The sequence below is a fragment of the Galleria mellonella genome, unplaced genomic scaffold, assembly GCF_026898425.1.
Source record: "Galleria mellonella isolate WM207_F2 unplaced genomic scaffold, CSIRO_AGI_GalMel_v1 utg36, whole genome shotgun sequence".
NCBI lineage: Eukaryota > Metazoa > Arthropoda > Insecta > Lepidoptera > Pyralidae > Galleria > Galleria mellonella.
This window is the reverse complement of record NW_026442086.1, coordinates 9212645-9230339: the sequence shown is the minus strand read 5'-3', so window position 1 is coordinate 9230339 and position 17695 is coordinate 9212645. Positions and strand designations below refer to the sequence as shown.

Sequence of the window (17695 nt, the reverse complement as noted above, 5' to 3'; positions counted from 1 at the left end):
GTGGAATATATATATAAATCACATAGATTTGTAGAAAGAGGTGCTTGGCTATAATTCAATTTTTTCCGTTTACGTTCCGCAAACTTCTCTAACGAGTGTGTGAGTAGCTAAGCTAGCGCGTCTGTTTTGATCGCGCGTCTCCTTTGAAGCTGTGTACAAACAAGCAGCTTGTCAGGCGACCGTTACTGACGGCAGCCACGTGTCAAAAGAGATCGGAACGAGCAAATTAAAGAACAATTTCCTTTATACAACAATAATGTTTCCAATGAATAACTTTTAAAGAAATAAAGACGTGATGTCTAGTATGAAATTGTGTTGAGGTAACTTCAAAAAACTTGCATTTTATCAATAAGATTTGTAGCGAATGTGAGAGACATGGGGTTTGTAATATTCAGATAATATTAATAAACCTTTTAAGAGATTACAAAATTCGCTTTTCACAATTTCGTTATTTGTAGCTATTTTAAACAAATCAGGTAACGTATAAAGATGTTAATCAGATCAATAAAGATGAAGACGAAAACAATAAAGATGTTATATCAGAGAGAAACTTTATACAAAAGTCGTTTGCTTGGGCACCTCTGCCCCATTCGTGTTTCAATCATGAAGCAATTGTATTTGAATGGCTGTGTTTCGGTTTAAAAGGTGGGATATGGCAGTGAAATTACAGGGTACAGAGGAATAATGCATGGGAGGTGCGTTGTCATTCCTGAGGACTCAATCGTGGACGAAACAGTATACTCTGCTATATCCATGGTACTGCTCATGTTTATAGGCGAAGAAAAATTAAACTATGTTTTTATGATTGGATTTACGATTGAACTTATGTAATAGAATAGCAAAGATTTTGTAAATATTATAAATAATATTGTTCACTAGGAGACAGTGCGTCGGCCGTGGCTTCAGTATTGTTTAGATCAGTAAATGCACCATACATGTTCACTAATGTGTGTATGCGTACACTCGGCTTCAACGCGAGAGCGCAGCAGATGTTTGCAATCACGCCAATAACAATCCATTAGGGAAATGATCCGCTCCACTTCTGCATTTACATACGGCTCATAGTACGCAGCTGTTTTCTCGGATGTGTAAAAGTTTACTCTAACATATTATCTTTACGTCTTTCGTGTTGTAAGAAAGAAAATATGCTCATTTGATATAAACATGTATAAAAATATAAAATACTAACAATTTTGACAGCAAAATGTGGCGTGTCAAATAAGTCTCCGCTCAGCATAATGCCGCGACGCGACGGTGGTGTCACGACGCGACGCGGCGACGGTACGGGTGGTATTCTGCGGATGTCTTTATAATTTACAAAATACTAGTGATCCGGCCCGGATTCGCACGGTTAGATAGTATTTTAGAAAACGACACATAGCCTATGTGACTCGTTGGTAATATAACATAGCTGTCCATAGTAATATATACTTTCAGTATATACATATAATAAATTATCATCATCATATTAGCTTTTAACCGTCCGCTGCTGAACTTAAGCCTCCCTTTGGGGGGTTTTGCCAGTAGTTGCCACGCTTGACAGGCGGGTTGGCAACCGCAGTTAGGCTATGGAGATGTTTTAAGAGGGATGCTGCTGCCCATCCCTCGCCCTCCCTTAGTCTCTTACGACACCCACGGGGAAGGAAGATATGACCTATTCTATGCCAGGACCACACGGCAATAATAATAATATATACTTTCAGTATATATTTTTATGATTTCTAAATAACGGAAATTAAGACGGTTCGTTTAAGTTAAATATAATTAATCATTTACCGGTGTAACCCTGGGGTTGTCTCTAACTATTAATGTCATTCCATGCGAATGATTATACAATATCTTAGTATTTATAGTATCATAAAATCTGTATAATAATGCACGGTTTAATTTTATCGTGACTGCGTATTACTGGACGGTCAACAACACTGTGATATACAACAAAGTGGACACGGTATTGGCTGAATTATTTAAACCCACATTATTAATAAATGTTGTCGCATTTCAAAGAACAGCGGTCAGTTTAATTCCCTTTAAATTGGTGCGTATTTTAAAACGTTATTTATACGTTTATACGCATCAAAACATTAGCGTTTAGGAATGACAATGAGGGGTGCCACGGGCAACACAGTGTATTGTGTGATGGCAATTTTCATATTTATAGTCGATGGTTATCACTTTCCTTTAAAATTTGCCATTCTGCGTTGTATAAAATCACAGATATGATCGTTAAAACATGAAGATGGTAAGTCGTGTTCAAAAACCGGCGGTAAACGTTTTATGGTAGATTCTGATAGCCTTGTCTTATATTACAGGTCAAATAGCGATCACCGGGGAGGGTATTCATTGCTTTACGCGGAGACAATCTTCAAATAGAACCCATTCGTTTTTACTCACTAAAACATCTCAATATTCCGTTATTGGCTGGTGTCGCGGGCGCTTTGGCATTCTACAGAGAATGTTACAGAAAGCGGAGTCAAAGGAGCTGTGTAATAATACCTTGTCAATCACATCAGTTTACAGTACAATAAGTACGTACATGTTTTTTTTTCAATGGATGATAATGGAATGGTATCCCCGCCTGCGCTATTGGAATACACCGGCTGGGCACCAGTGAGGGATGATAGGTGAGGATGAAAGAGCAGGTCACTTAGCCCATCGTGATGAATATACCAGAAATTCAGTACGATATTTTTCTCGGGTGGGATGTCGACCTGACCTGACCAGTCCCATTGCTAGTAATATACCCCATATTATTAGCAATGGGACTGGTAGTCCACATTATTTATAAATCATGTATAGTAAAAATGATTTTTTGGATTTTTTTTTATAGTAGTAGGGAATGCAGGGAACGAACTTGGTAGTAGCAGGTACAGAGAAAGAACTTTGTTATAATTAGTTACTAATTAGTAAAATTATTCGAATACAGTAATTAGGATGTTACTAATTTAATAGTCGAATTATAAAATTAGCAGTTATTAAAATAACAAAATCATTCAAATTCGTGCATCGCTATCATAGGTACATTACTTTGGAAACATTTAAATAGGCTACCCCTTCCTTTCCCGTGGGTGTCATAAGAGACGACTAAGGGAGGGCGAGGGATGGGCAGCAGCGTCCCTCTTAAAACATCTCTAAAGCTTAACTACGGTTGCCAATCCGCCTGCCAAGCGTGGCAACTACTGGACAAACCTTATGTTCAGCAGTGGACAGTTAAAGGCTGATATGATGATGGTGATGATGAAGAATTGTAAAATCAGTTCAGATTTGACTTTTGTAAAATAGTCATAAAAAAATTGTGTTCAATACGAATATAAGAATTTGCCTGAGGTTGGGAACTTAAAAAATAGAATAAAGTTCCTTGCAACAACATAACGTGGACATCCACAAAGAAAGTATTTTCCTCAGAGGACTTTCAATTAGGGAAGGGTTCGCGTGGGCGATAAAGCGATAAATAGCTGGCAGACACACTACACTAGCGATAGCACACACTGTATAGTACGGAAAAGGTCCCACTTTGTAAATATAATGTGACGATCCATTGTGGAAATGAGCAAAATTGCTACGGCACTTTGTCCAACGTACAGATCAACCGTACTACGGGTGGCTGGGAGCACGTCGACAGAAAGCATACAAATGAGCGTGGATTAGTGCGGCGTTCGGGTTTACAGTTCTCGATAGACTGATGATAGTAAACAATAATCGGCTTGTTAATATTAAACAACAAATTGTTATTATATATTCATTACGAAATGGAAGAAATACTTGTATACGCAGGTTGTTATATTAGTATGTACGTATGTACATAGTTATGTTGCTGAACAAAAAGGTCGTGAGAAAATTAATACGGTACGTACCAAGAAGGGAATAAGACCCTATCGATTGTGCGTTATTATTAAAATCACTTCAGAATTGACGAAGATATCGCGTTACATACACAGAAAATATTCGAGCGAAATGAGGTTTCTAGTCGAGTTGATTCCATATTTCTTTGTCGCCATTGAAGCCTTGTTTTTATTTAGAAAGAAAAAGTACAGTTGACTCCGTTAAAAAGCGATTCACACACACACACACACACACACACACACACATCACACACACACAGTGAGAGAGAGAGAGAGAGAGAGAGAGAGAGAGAGATACAAACTACTAGGTGTTTCATAAACAATGTATTTCGATTTTGTTCTACTGTTAAATACACAATCGCGTTGACTATTGTGTATTTCAGTTGAGAAAGCTCGACTAGCTTCGGATCATCCACGACCCTTAGTCATGCATGGTCGCGGCGCGAACGCCAGCATGAAATTATTCAAATTTATATAAAAAAAATCACGATATTGAGGTATTCTAATTTGAATCTAAAACTATCATAAATAAGTAATTGAATAATTCCTTCCGTTAAACATGGATCTCTCCGCTTAAGACAATAATGTAGTATTGAAAGTGGCACGTAGTGTAGCGAAATATTGCTCAGTGCGGTATGAGTAATATTTCTGGACTGGACTGCTCGCTCGACGTCAAACAGCGACCCGTACACTAGGCGTTAATTGAATCGTTCGCCTTAACACTAGTTCCGAGGCTGCGGCTAACACCCGTCCTCATACGAGTACATACACACATACATACACACGGCGCATATTATTATCCTGTCATCATATAAATTAAGCACATAACATGAGGGTATATGTGCTACGCTCTACTGTGGAATGTGCCCTACATACCATTACGTTTCTTAACCCTCCACCAACCGTTTTTTTTACACCGTCAACCGCCACGGACAATATTGTCCGTGGCGGTTAGACGATAATTTAACCTACTCGAAGGTAGGGAAAAATTCCAGAAAATTCGGGGAATATGTTCTTGATTTCTATTTTCTGTTTCCATAGTTTTTGACTTGAATACTTTACCCGCTGGTGAAATAAAATTTTGTAATCCCTTCAAAAACCGTAATTTCTAAGATTTCACTGATAAATGGATATCTTGGATATAAATTAGTTTTAAGAAGAAATGTTTTGGAGATTTTTCTTCATATAAGCGCCTTTCAAAACCTTGCTTGTGAGGTACGCGCATGTGTAAGTTTTTTTTTACAGAGGGGTTCGAGGCTTCGTCCTTATTTTCTTACAAAGATATGCATCAGGTCCAAACTTGGCGCGGACGATATTGTCCTATACGATTGGTGGAAGATTAATACTCGTTTTTTTTTTTGTTACAATGTTGTCCGTGCGTCCACTTTGTTCTCCTACCATGGTGTCTTGTTTACTTCGCAGTTAAAGATCAGACGTCTTGAAAGGTACACAAAACGTCTGATGTTATGATTTAACGCCTTTTCAGTTAGAAATAAAAGATGCTTTTTATTGAGGGGCTTTAAAATGAAAAATGAAAAGCAATTTAAAACTTTTCCGTTGCATAATTTAAGAGGCGGGAATTGAGCTATAAAATTATGATTAATTAAAACGGTATTTAGAACCTCTTCAAATTGTACGATTCACTTATATTTTTAGCACTTGTTAAAATCGTTATTTATATCACCATATCAGCCGCTAACTGTACATTTATTTTATTTATTTATTTATTAGACACATAAAATAGACCATAACCATAAAAAAACTGAAGTAGTAGTTAGGTACATTTGTAATTCGGCTAGGTAACAATCCAATTACATTATGTGCACAGCTTGATAATGATATAAATGATAATTCATGTAAAGCAAGCACATAAAATAATGAAAATACATAAAATGCTATACAAATATATAAAAGGTTGCTGACCATTGCTGACCATAGGCCATTTTTACCAGAGGGAGACTTTGTACAAAAGTCGATTGTTTGGGTACCTCTGTCCCATTCGTGTTTCAACCGTGAAGCAGTTGTGTTTGCATGGCTGTGTTTCGATTTGAAGGGTGGGTTATGGCGTGAATTTACAGGGTACAGAGGAATAACACCCGAGTCCTCAGGAATGGCAACGCATGGGGGGTATCATGGGCGAAACAGTATACTCTGTTATGTCCATGGTACTGCTCATGTCTATAGGCGACGGTTACCACTTTCCATCAGGTGGGCCGTCAGCTTGTTTGCCATTCTAGTATAAAAAAAAAAATAGGCCTTGGGAGGTTTTGTCAGTATTTGCCACGCTTGGCGGGCAGGTTGGCATCGTTATTTGTATATTTATATAAAAGTATACGTAACAGTGCTGGCGAGTACCAACAGTAAAATTAGTGCAAAGATATAATATCATTTACGAGTATAGAAAGTCCATCGGTTTGAAGGTAGTAGAGCTTACATATTTTTTTCGAATGAATACGAGCGTATATAATTTACCTAATAGCGAGTAAAGACGAGCACTAAATTGTAAGAGATCTGCTTTCAAAAGGCCCTTTCATTGTCCCGTACAAATCGATCATTATAATGCTCCAGGAAAATGGACCTTTCCATTCTTTAGCTGTCCGCATTATGAGAAAGGAGGTGAAACACTATCAGAGTGTATACGAGTAGGCATTTACAGTGTAAGGAGGGCAAGTCGACGCGCGGCGGGGGATCAGGTGTCGGCCGGGGAGCTGTTACAAACGAACAGATTTTGACACAAATAGAAAATTACAAAGAGTATAATAAAAAAAGAAATAAATATGTGATCGTATACATTAACCCTTTTATTTATAAAAACTAAAACCGCTTACAAACCTATTTTAACTATTACACTGTTTTGTCACTTTCATACAAACTGTGAATTTAGCACAAAAGAAAGAGACAGAATTGTTCAATATTTAAGGTTATGAAAGGTTTGACGTTTTAATGAATAAAGGTATAAATAAGTATGTACATGTACTCGGAGCTGACACGGAACAGTTCGTGAAAGAATTAAATGAAACCTCGAAAAGAGAGAAAGAATAACAAATTAATTACATAAATACATACACATTGCTTACTTTCTTTGATGTCTAACATAAAAAAGGTAAATATCATTTTCCTGTTAAACTTTTGCAATTTTATTTTTAGAACGAGGCGCGAAGCAACTGTCTTTATTAATAATTCCAGCCGGCGTCCGCCGACGTCACATATCTCGTATTTATTCATATGTGCGCTGACAACTCGTGTCAGCGTGAGGTTTCACTCTCAAATTGTGTTTCAGTAATTATGACAATTATTCATGGGACGAGCACCGGCGGCCGGCGGCCGGCGACCGGCGACCGGCGACCGGCGACCGGCGACCGGCGACTGTCAAGCGTGAACACTGCAATATTGGATAAATTACGATCTGATTCAAGTCGGTTAATCAAGTACTCCTTTCACTGGGATTTCTTTTCTAAATTCAAATCGAGCTCGTATTCCAATTCTGTTTGTGTCGAGGCATAATAGTGGTTGAATATACTCAACCATAAAGTTTGTAGATAACTACAGGGAGAGTTTTCATTATCGCAGGGAGAAAATGCTATTGACAACAAAGTGCAAAAGCCAGCTTGTACTGTCGGAAGTGGGCTCACCGCTGCGAGAGGGCGCCGCCACGCCGCAGCGGATGCGCTCAGTTTGCCGCTAGTATATTTATTTTTATTTGTGAAAAGGTATGGAAAGTTCCATGTACACAGTAGATTTATGACTTTACGATAAGATTGCTGTATTGATTCATTAGTTAATTAGGATTTCATTAACACAGCAGTCGGCAATAAAGTTCCAAATAACCCCAGCTAGGTTGGTACGGACTCAGGAGTAGCAATCTATTAACAGGGTTCACTTTGTACTTTCGTTCGTCCTGACGCCGTAATAGATCACTAATCATCTGCGGTACAGCACTTGTGGTGTTTTTTTAATGGGTGAATATGGCATGGTAATCTCACCTGCTCTATCGGTATACACTGGCGAGGTATCAGAGAGAAGTAATAGGTGAGGATGAAAAGGCAGGTCAGTTAGCCCATCGTGACAAATTCAGCGATAAATTAGTTACCATAGTTTCCAGAGGGAACCGCGTGGAGGTCGACCTGATAGAGTATATTGATAGCAATGGGGACTAACCTCTCCATTATAAACAATCCCTTCCCCCCAATACTTGTGGTGTTACACTACACTACATCAGGTGGGTGGCAGTGTCCACTTGTTTGTTATTCGTAGTTTTATAGCTTTATAAAAAAAATATTTACTTTTCTATTAATTTAAATTCTGTAAGTTCCTTGTCGGGGTTTTGAAATCATCTGTTTACCTGTAATGACATATCTATTTATGTTATTATAAGGTTTTACAAAACTAAATAACGTTATAGCAATCTTAATAACTCAAATAATAATGATGATAATGTCATTTCATTGACGAATAAATAAATAAACGATTATCCTGCAAGTGTTATTGCGTGCAGTAATCTTCAGCAATCGGGATTACACCCACAATTAAACGTTATCTATCACAGTTAATTACAGTATCTACACGTAAATGCAACGGTCACGGAAATAATAATAATTAAAAATTGTATTCCACATAATTAAAAATTGTGTCCTACAAAAAAACACTGACTTAAATTGATACAAAAATAGTATTTTTGGTCTAAAAATTAAACTACTAAACTGATTTTGATAAAATTTCTATAGAAAGAAAGAAAGAAAACATATATTGCCAACAACAAAAAGAGTTACAATAATTATCAATAGAAAAAAAAACTTTACATTTGTTATTGCCAACATGGCCGCCACTCAGCATATGCTGCAGCGAATTTATAAATATTAGACAAATCGGTAAACATATCTTTTTAGATAAATAAAAAATTTTCCAAATCGGTTTAGAACTGAGGGAGTTATGACGTAACAAACTTAAGAAAAATACAACCGTCTAGAGAAACCCTTCTATAATTCTTGTTGGAGATTGATAAATAATACGTAAAATATATGTTACTCGATCTCGATTGAATAGCTGAATACATTTGTATACAATACATACACACGAACAATTAACACCCTAGATTAATATATATGACGTATTATCTACATTTTGTCTCAACTCAGGTGGACTAGAGATCCAACTAGTGATAGTTGAATATTTCACAAAACAAAAATAAAATGGAGCAAATAAGAGGGTATAAATTGCTGTATTTGACAGCGTGTAGAGCTCTCCAACACGTGTGCAGACGGCGTGCGCCGGCTCGCCATACCCAACATTACATACAGCTTGTACAGCGGCTGCGGACACATTGCGGACGGGAGTCCCCGTGGACGATTCCCACCTGGCCCCGGTAAAGCACTTCAATCAATTTACGGAGTCGCGACGGAAGGGTTCCGTCGTAAAGCCGTAATAGAGTCCCGGCAATTATTTCCAGTAATAGCTTTGAACATAAACGAAATAAAGAACGGACGTAAAATGGCGGACAATATAACGGGTTTTAGGGTTCCGTGACAATAGCGTATAAAGGAGCCTGTACTGTGCGACCGCCTCTGTTTTTCTCAGCGCTACATTTCAGCCACTAGTAATGTTATCAATTTTGAAATTTGATTTTTTAGATATTTTGAGACACCTTTTGTTTTGTAATAAGATATAAAATAAATTAATAATAAATAAGACATTCCAAAACCGGCCTTTGTTTCTTTTAACATCGCATAATTTTCAACTTATAAAAGAAAACGTGAAAAATGCCATACTTTCCTTATTCAGATTTTTCGCTTCAAAAACTTTACCGAAGTTTGTGAAGAAGAATCTGAGATACGGTTGGAAAAGGGATACGTGAATATTGTAAGAAAAACAGAACAATGTTTGCAACTAACGCAGTATAGTTTGGGCAAAAAAAGTACTTATAATGCGAAAGCAATTTTGTTTGTTATTCTTTAACATCTTAATGACTCAATATATATAGTCATGAGAATTGAGATGGAGACTGACATATGTGCTATTTTATCTCGGTCAATCAACATAATCAGATCACGTGGACGAAGTCATGGGAAAAATATAGTTATTAATAAGTGGCAAAAGGCGACCACTAATTCCTCTGTTTAAAATCGTCCAGCAGCATTTTACATTATGATAGCGAGCGCGGCGGGCGCAGCAGACCAGAATTTCAATTTCAGGTGATCCAGCTTCATCCCCAATTGACCCTTTTGCTGGCATTACACACCATCCGTTCCGTTAACAATAGGTACCGCGCTAATCTCCTTATCAGGTGATAAATTCGCATTTTATGAAATTTATTGTTGTTACAAGTGGGAAGTGGCAGGTGGGACGCGTTGTTATTGTCTGTGGTATTAGGAGCATGGATAATACTTTGCTCAACATAATTGTGGGTGGACACTGTTGACACTGCGGACACGGCTGGATTTATTGCTGTTATTGTAATTATCAAGTTATTACAACTTTTTCGTAATTTTATTAAAATTATACTCTCTAGGACCCCATATGCGTTGTAGGGAGGCACTTTGTGGCGAAATATTATGCGGACGAAGGATGGGCTGCAATAATCACCATCCTTCATGCTGATAATATTCGGAGAAATGTGGGCATTAATTCAACATAACGGCAACAGCTGATAAATGCCTCTCAGTTCTGACTCAGCATTTGTTAACGGTTTTCCCTCTCTCCCCCTGCACGCAGTCGCTCTGACTGCCTCATATGGGATTACAGTCATTCACTTTCAGTTTTATTGCATTGAAATGCAACGTCAAACACGTTACTTTCCAAGTGCAATCTCAGATTTAGACAATTTATAAAATAGTTTTCTGAATTATTTTGTATGATTAATGTCAAATACTGTCATAACCTAACATCTCAGTGGCGGGCAGAGCTCTCTCCTCAGAAGAAAATAGAAAAAGAAAGATGTTTGCATGAAGCGATCCCCTCATGGATACTCTATGACGATGGAATGAAAATCATATCACATTAATAGAATTTACCAGAGGGAGACTTTGTACAAAAGTCGATTGCTTGAGTACCTCTGTGCCATTCGTGTTTCAACCGTTAAGCAATGGTGTTTGCATGGCTGTGTTTCGGTTTGAAGGATGGGATATGGCGTGAATTTACTGGGTACAGAGGAATAACACCTGAGTCCTCAGGAATGGCAACGCATGGGGGGTATCATGAGCGAAACAGTATACTGTCCATGGTACTGCTCACGTCTATAGGCGACGGTTACCACTTTCCATCAGGTGGGCCGTCAGCTTGTTTGCCATTTTAAGTTGTATAAAAAAAAAACACTGATCTTGTTACTAATTTAAAGGTCCACTTGACTTGCGACGCGCAAGACCCTTAATTCAGGGTTTTATTGAGCCTGGATGATAAATCCAACTAGTTAATTTTACTGACAAGACCGGAGGGCAGAAACCAGGTCCGTAGCTGGACAGTAATTTGGCTAGCTAAACTACAACTGACTGATTTAGAGTTTGTATGACTATATACAGGCATAATACTGCTGATTTAAATGGAAATAAATCATATTGCTATTCAGCAATAATATGTCTATATGCTAAAGTTGTAACAGTATGAAGTAGCGAGCGGATAACTAGTTGATAAATATGTGAAAAGTACGTGTAGGAAACTGTATCGCGTTTGGTTTGCAATATCAAATATGCACAAGTTTCGCCCTTTATGTTAATTGAATGTATATAATTAATTCATTTGTAATGAATTTATAACGACCCTTTGGACTTCTACACTAACTTTGTGAGGCGTTAAATGGTGTGCGAGCAGATAACAGTCAAGTCGGAGCACCATAAATCAAGTATTGAGACGTACGGATTAATGGATGAAGTTGGATGAGTTTATTAGCAATGCGTACTAGAAATGTGCTAGCCCCAATCACAAAAAGTAGAAACAGTAGCTAGCTCGACAGAGATATAAAATAGCAACATACACCCCTGAAATCTACGGAAAACACACGTATACATAGTTTAATTTGCGTGGTACATACCTTTCTACGTTTCATGTGTCAGACAAAGTTAGATACCCACTAAAAAGAGCGAAAATCCTTTTTTTTTAAAACACTTGCTGCCTCGTCTAATGGTCAACTATTACCTCAAAAATTAAAAAAAAATTACAATGGTCGTTGTGTTACCAGGTGACAAAAAATATTCTATTCATTGCTAGATTAAAAAATATACGTAGATAATTAAATCTTTTATTTAAAAAAATCCATTTAACCCCACGACCTGTAAATAGCCCCTTTCTACGGTTATAAAAATTTGGCTAGATTTCATTACAAACATATCAGATAGACTATGCTTGTTTGCGATCCGGGAATACCAAAATCGAATCCCGGCCTAAACAAGTGCATGTTTGGGCCATTTAAAAACAATTACTGTCAATCCCCTCGTGTGTCGGAGGGCACATAAAGTCATCGTAGCTATTTCAGAGACTTAGTAGTCGTTTTTTTATATGACGCTAATGTAATGCTAATCCTTCATCACTTGTATTGTTTGATGTGTGAAAATGGTATGGTAACCCCGCCTGCACTAGCGGGATACACTGGCGGGGCACCAGTGAAGGGTGATCGATGAGAATGAAAACAGGCCAGTTAGCCCATCATGATGAATCCATCAGGAATTAACCTTGTTAGTTTCCAGGAGGAACCGCGTAGAGGTCGACTTGGTTGGGTATATTGCTAGCAATGGGATTCTTAGTCTCCATTACTAACAATCCCTTTCCTTCCAATCTCCACTTGTATTATCAGTTTATACTAGGAAGAGATGATCAATGAGATAAAAGCAGGTCATGATTTACCGTGATGAATTATCAAAAATTATCAAGGATAACTTGCAGGTTGAATTATAAGGACCGCTTGTCCCCGTAACTAATAGTCCCTCTCCCCTCCTAGTGTTAGTGCTGCAGACTGGAGACTATAGTTGACACAGCGGCGCCACGCGTGCTGCGAGACGGCGCGGTGCCAACGAATTCGAGGCGAGTCGCATTTCATTCCATTTCGCTTAGAAATTCAATTGAATCAGATCCGCGCCGGCGACGGCTCAATGGGATAACTTCGTTATTCATTGACACGACTGATCCGTTTTAGACGAAAGTAATAAGGAATTCGCTAACGCCTGTACTCGTGCCTCGCACTTTCCTGTTTATGATGCTTCTACAACAAATCTGTTATAATATTCAAATCTCGGTTTCTATTTAATTAATACTTAGCTCGACTAACTCCCGTTATTAAAAGGTCAAATGTTTAATATATTTTCAGACCTCTTTATAAAGGAGAAGGTTTACAACTCTAGTGTGATGATTCGCATGTAATTTTGAATATGTTTATACAATATCTTGCTATTGCTTGTAGATTTAAATCTGTCCTATTTTGGGATAGTACGATGGGATGGGACTAGTAAATTTTATTGAAAGCACTAATCTCTTAATTATGATTTAATTAGAAAGTACGCAGGTAGTTAAAAGAGTTTTTCTCTGGGGTTACGTTTATATGAATACGCGGCATGTACGCGTCTGTGTGTATGTGTGTGGGTGCGCGCGTGGTCGCCCTTGCCGGACTGTTTGCGGCCGGAGCACGTACGGAGACGTCGTAACATGTGACGCCTTGAGCGCTAATTGGCGGCGTCGCGTGGTCGCGAGCGGGACGGCGTCGGCTTTCCCATTCATTATGTCTTAAACAAAACATTACAAAGGCTTACTACTTGCATTGGATGGTTTTACAGCTATTATAGTATAATAACATAAGTACATTAATATATTCTAAAATATGCATATGTTTTCAGTACAAAATGCACGCGTGATAATGGCCGCTCGTTAACAGGTAACATTTACCAAGTTTTGAATGTCTTGTCCATATAAGTTATGTATTAGTATTATAGATATTAATGCCGTGAACGACTTATCCAAGAGAGGGTAAAATGTGGCAGTGAAGTTATGACATCTTGAGCATCATAGTATATCTTTATTCTGTGATATCCATGATGCTGATGCACATCTATATGCGACGATTATCACTTTCAATCAATTTGATTATCATTTCAAGTTGCATAAACACATACAATGCATGACATCTACCAACGGCGTTCACCACTTTGTATTAGAAGGATCGTCCGGCTTCATTTCCTGTAGCATAAAAAGTAATTGCTTTTCTATTGTGGGTAGATCTCAATGGTTTATCCATTCACTACTATCTCAATGTCCTGCCATTTCTCCGTAAAATGTGTACAAAAATATTGGGTCGAATTATATTCCCAGGAGTGCCGCTAATATTAGAAATAATAAATAGATTACACGGTGCCCGTCTCCGCTGTCATTTGACAGATGAGAATATATTTCCGTAACATGCTTTCAGTAAACATTTTCGTTCATCTGTGATTATAAAAACATCGTTGCGGGGCTGGGGTTACTAAACACATACAGGGCGCGGTTCACCGATGCGATTAGTGCGTTGACAACGATCGATTGTCGATCGCCATCTGTATGTTGAATGGAGCGTGAAAATATAAGACGAGAGCGATGTTTGTATGAAGGGCAGTGACTGGCGCTGGGCACGTTTCCCGAGCGCCATAAAAACTTTTATTACGGCCACAATCACGGGGTTCGAACTCCGATTGGGACGGACGTGAGGGATGTATATTTTTCATATATATAAAGTTTTTACATGTTTTTATCTCAACAAATCTTAATATATATAGTTGGCGTATATTAAGCGACAAGTACTCGTTTGTATCCATACGAGTACATACGATACGATGTTACATGCGCGAGAGTTGTTTCGATACGATATAGTAGTTAATTACGGGAGGAAAATGAAACCATTACAAGATTTTTAAAGTTCCTTCAATGACATTGCACATGTTTTTTTTTTGTACCACTGAGGGGCAAACAAGCATTCGACTCACTTGATGGTAAGTGGTTACCGTAGCACAGAAAAGTATTCAAAACCAAAAGACGTGCCTCCCATAGTTCCAATTAGTATAGGATGCTCCACAGAGATAGTCCACAAAATGACAAACACATTTTGTAGACTATCTCTGTGAGGGAAAATGTCTTATTTTTAAACTTTCGCGTTGTTTACACATGTTTTAAATACACTATCCTGTCGTGATTACGACGTGGTGCTATCCACGTCGAAACGTCGGTAATAAAGAAGTAAGTATATAGATACTATTTACCTGCAAAAAATTGTCATCACGTTAGGTACCGACAGTGCATTTAAAATAAGTGTCTAGTTTGTCCAGCAGAACATTTCTTCCAAAGGACGTTGAAAGATTTCCATTTGACTCATTCGTTTGGTTTTCATTTGGTCGGCATTTATTAATCTAAAATTTCAATAAGTTACAACTTTTTATTTTATGTAATTATTTATGTATACAATAATATACTTAAAGATTTTGAAAAATATATTGTAACCATATTAGTATGACGCTAACACGCGAGTAAATACTATCTGATTATGAAAAATCATTGTAATCAATTCCCTATTGACGAATATGTTGAGTCATGAAGGTACTTAAAAAAATCATAGGCCACTACCTTTATGAAATAATAATAATAATAATATGAAATATAAAACCGGCTAAAATACGACTGCAAACTAAAAGTCCCCAAACTTAGTTCCGTTTGACTGTAATACATTATGTTTTGACACGTCGATCGTGAGCGTGTTACAAATGTTAACAAGCGAAAAGTTACGGTAACAACTAAGAAGCTCCTCATCCCGGGAACAATTTCCGACAAGGAATCAGAAAAACTAACCGCTCCCCGGGTCGAATTGTTCTTTGATCGGCCGGCCCCGTGCGTATTGTATGAAAATCTACCTCCAGAACGCGAGCGTATAATAAGGAGCTTTCTTATTCAAATCACAGTTTCGCCGTGAATAATAGTAGCGGCCTGAACACGGTGGCTAATGGTCGAGACGATCCGATGTTGGCGTTATCCCCTGAAATCTATTTAAAGACCTGCCTTACAGCATTATAATGGCCTCTTGAGAATGATTACCTACCGACCTCATAACGAAACATAGTTATAAAGAAATGAGTCTAAAAAAATTATTCAGTAACATCCGAAAGATTTTCAATTCGTGTGTACTTTTTCTTGTATTGCGCGGCATTCTTGTTTATTCTGAGCCGATTTTAATATTAATTTTTGCAAACGACTGAATTTACTTTTTGTTAGTTTCAAATGAAGATGGTAAGGACTAAATGTAAAAAATAATATATGTAAATTTCTCATATTGTTAAAAATTTGCACGCCGACCATAGAGGTAAAATATATACAGGAAATGTAAACTTCCTTCATTTAAAATTGCGTTCATTCTAGCAAAATAAATTCATTTTATTTCACATCATTTACTTTCATTTCATATCATTTCATAAAGTCGCCATTTTTCTTACGTCAGGGAGGAACACATCTTCCAACCTAAGCATTTGTTATTCCTATATTACAATGTAAACACTAAAATTTTATTCTAAAATACAAATATGATTAAATGTATTACGTAATATAAGTACATAGAGCAAAAATAAAGCACAAAGGGAAGCTTATCAGTAAGAAGGAACTATTTATTCCCAGTAGGCCTTATTTGATTCAATTTAGTTTATTTTCTTTATATTAAGAGCATTGGAACATAAAATATGTCTTCGATTGAGTTATATCTTCTGGGATACATTTCAGTATTAGAATTGATCGCCTTACTAGGAAAGGTTACAGATTAATAGGTTAAGAGCCCGCTTCTGACTTCTGCAGGTATAAGATTTTATAATGAAACTTGGTTTAAATGAAACATAAGAGATAACAAAATACAATGCACCCGGGTTTGCTAGCAACAAATGGCCGCCATTACCTTTAATTAAGTAAAGCGTAATGAATTTTGGGGACAAATTGTATACATAAAACTTTTAGATGATTAAATGTTTATAATCCAACACAGAAAAGGGTGAAGTTACTGATGTCGCTCGGATTAATAATTATTAACAGTGCTTACCATCATGGAGCGTTACAAAAAAGAGACACAAAGAGTTTAAGCGGGTCCGCCAGATTAAGTATGTATACCACCTGGCAACGAGGCCGTAATTTAAAAATATACCTAAATGTAATAAAGGCTTCGAATAGATTTTGTTAGTCGGTAACTCTTTATTGTACTATAAAGTGTGGTATAAAGGATAATAAAGATACGTAAAATACGGAATAACATCGGCGGACTTATCCCTGAAAGGGATTTTTTCCAATGTACCTTTGAAAACCTGACAGGAATCTGTGGTTATGTTTGGATGTGGACTTGAGAATAAAGAATTAAAGATTTGTCAGCGGTATTGCGAATTCCAAGTTAGCGCCGCCTGTCGGTAGTTCTGTTTATTATTTACTAGCGACCCGCCCCGGCTTCGCACCGGTACATGAAATGATAAATTAATCTTTTATAGTACTCGTAACTTTAATACGCAATTTTTTTTTAATACATTATTGTGATTTTTGTGGTGATTACTATATTTATTTATTTGCATACCTTTATCACTCGCTGATTATGTAGTTCTCCATAGGTGTAAATGTTTTTAAAATCAGTTTAGTAGTTATTGAGTTTATCTAATATAAACAATCAGATCTTGCCTCCTTACAATATTAATACAGAGTATAGACTAGCTCTTACACGCAACTTCGTTTATGAGAGCAGGATATGTTTCTCCATTGCATATGTACGTGTATGCCAAATTGCAGTGATTGGTTAAGCCTATTAGCGGATTTAATAGTAATACATAAACAGACTTATTTTTACATTTATGATATTACTGCTTATCCGAATAGAATTATTTTGTTTAATTTACTAA

The 17695-nt window shown here is 37.2% G+C and overlaps 1 protein-coding gene across 8 annotated transcripts in view; it reads right to left on the bottom strand.

Moving 5' to 3' along the window:
* LOC113514846 (calcitonin gene-related peptide type 1 receptor-like) overlaps positions 1-17695 on the bottom strand; it is a 108670-nt gene that overhangs the window by 28038 nt on the left and 62937 nt on the right. The window lies entirely within an intron of this gene.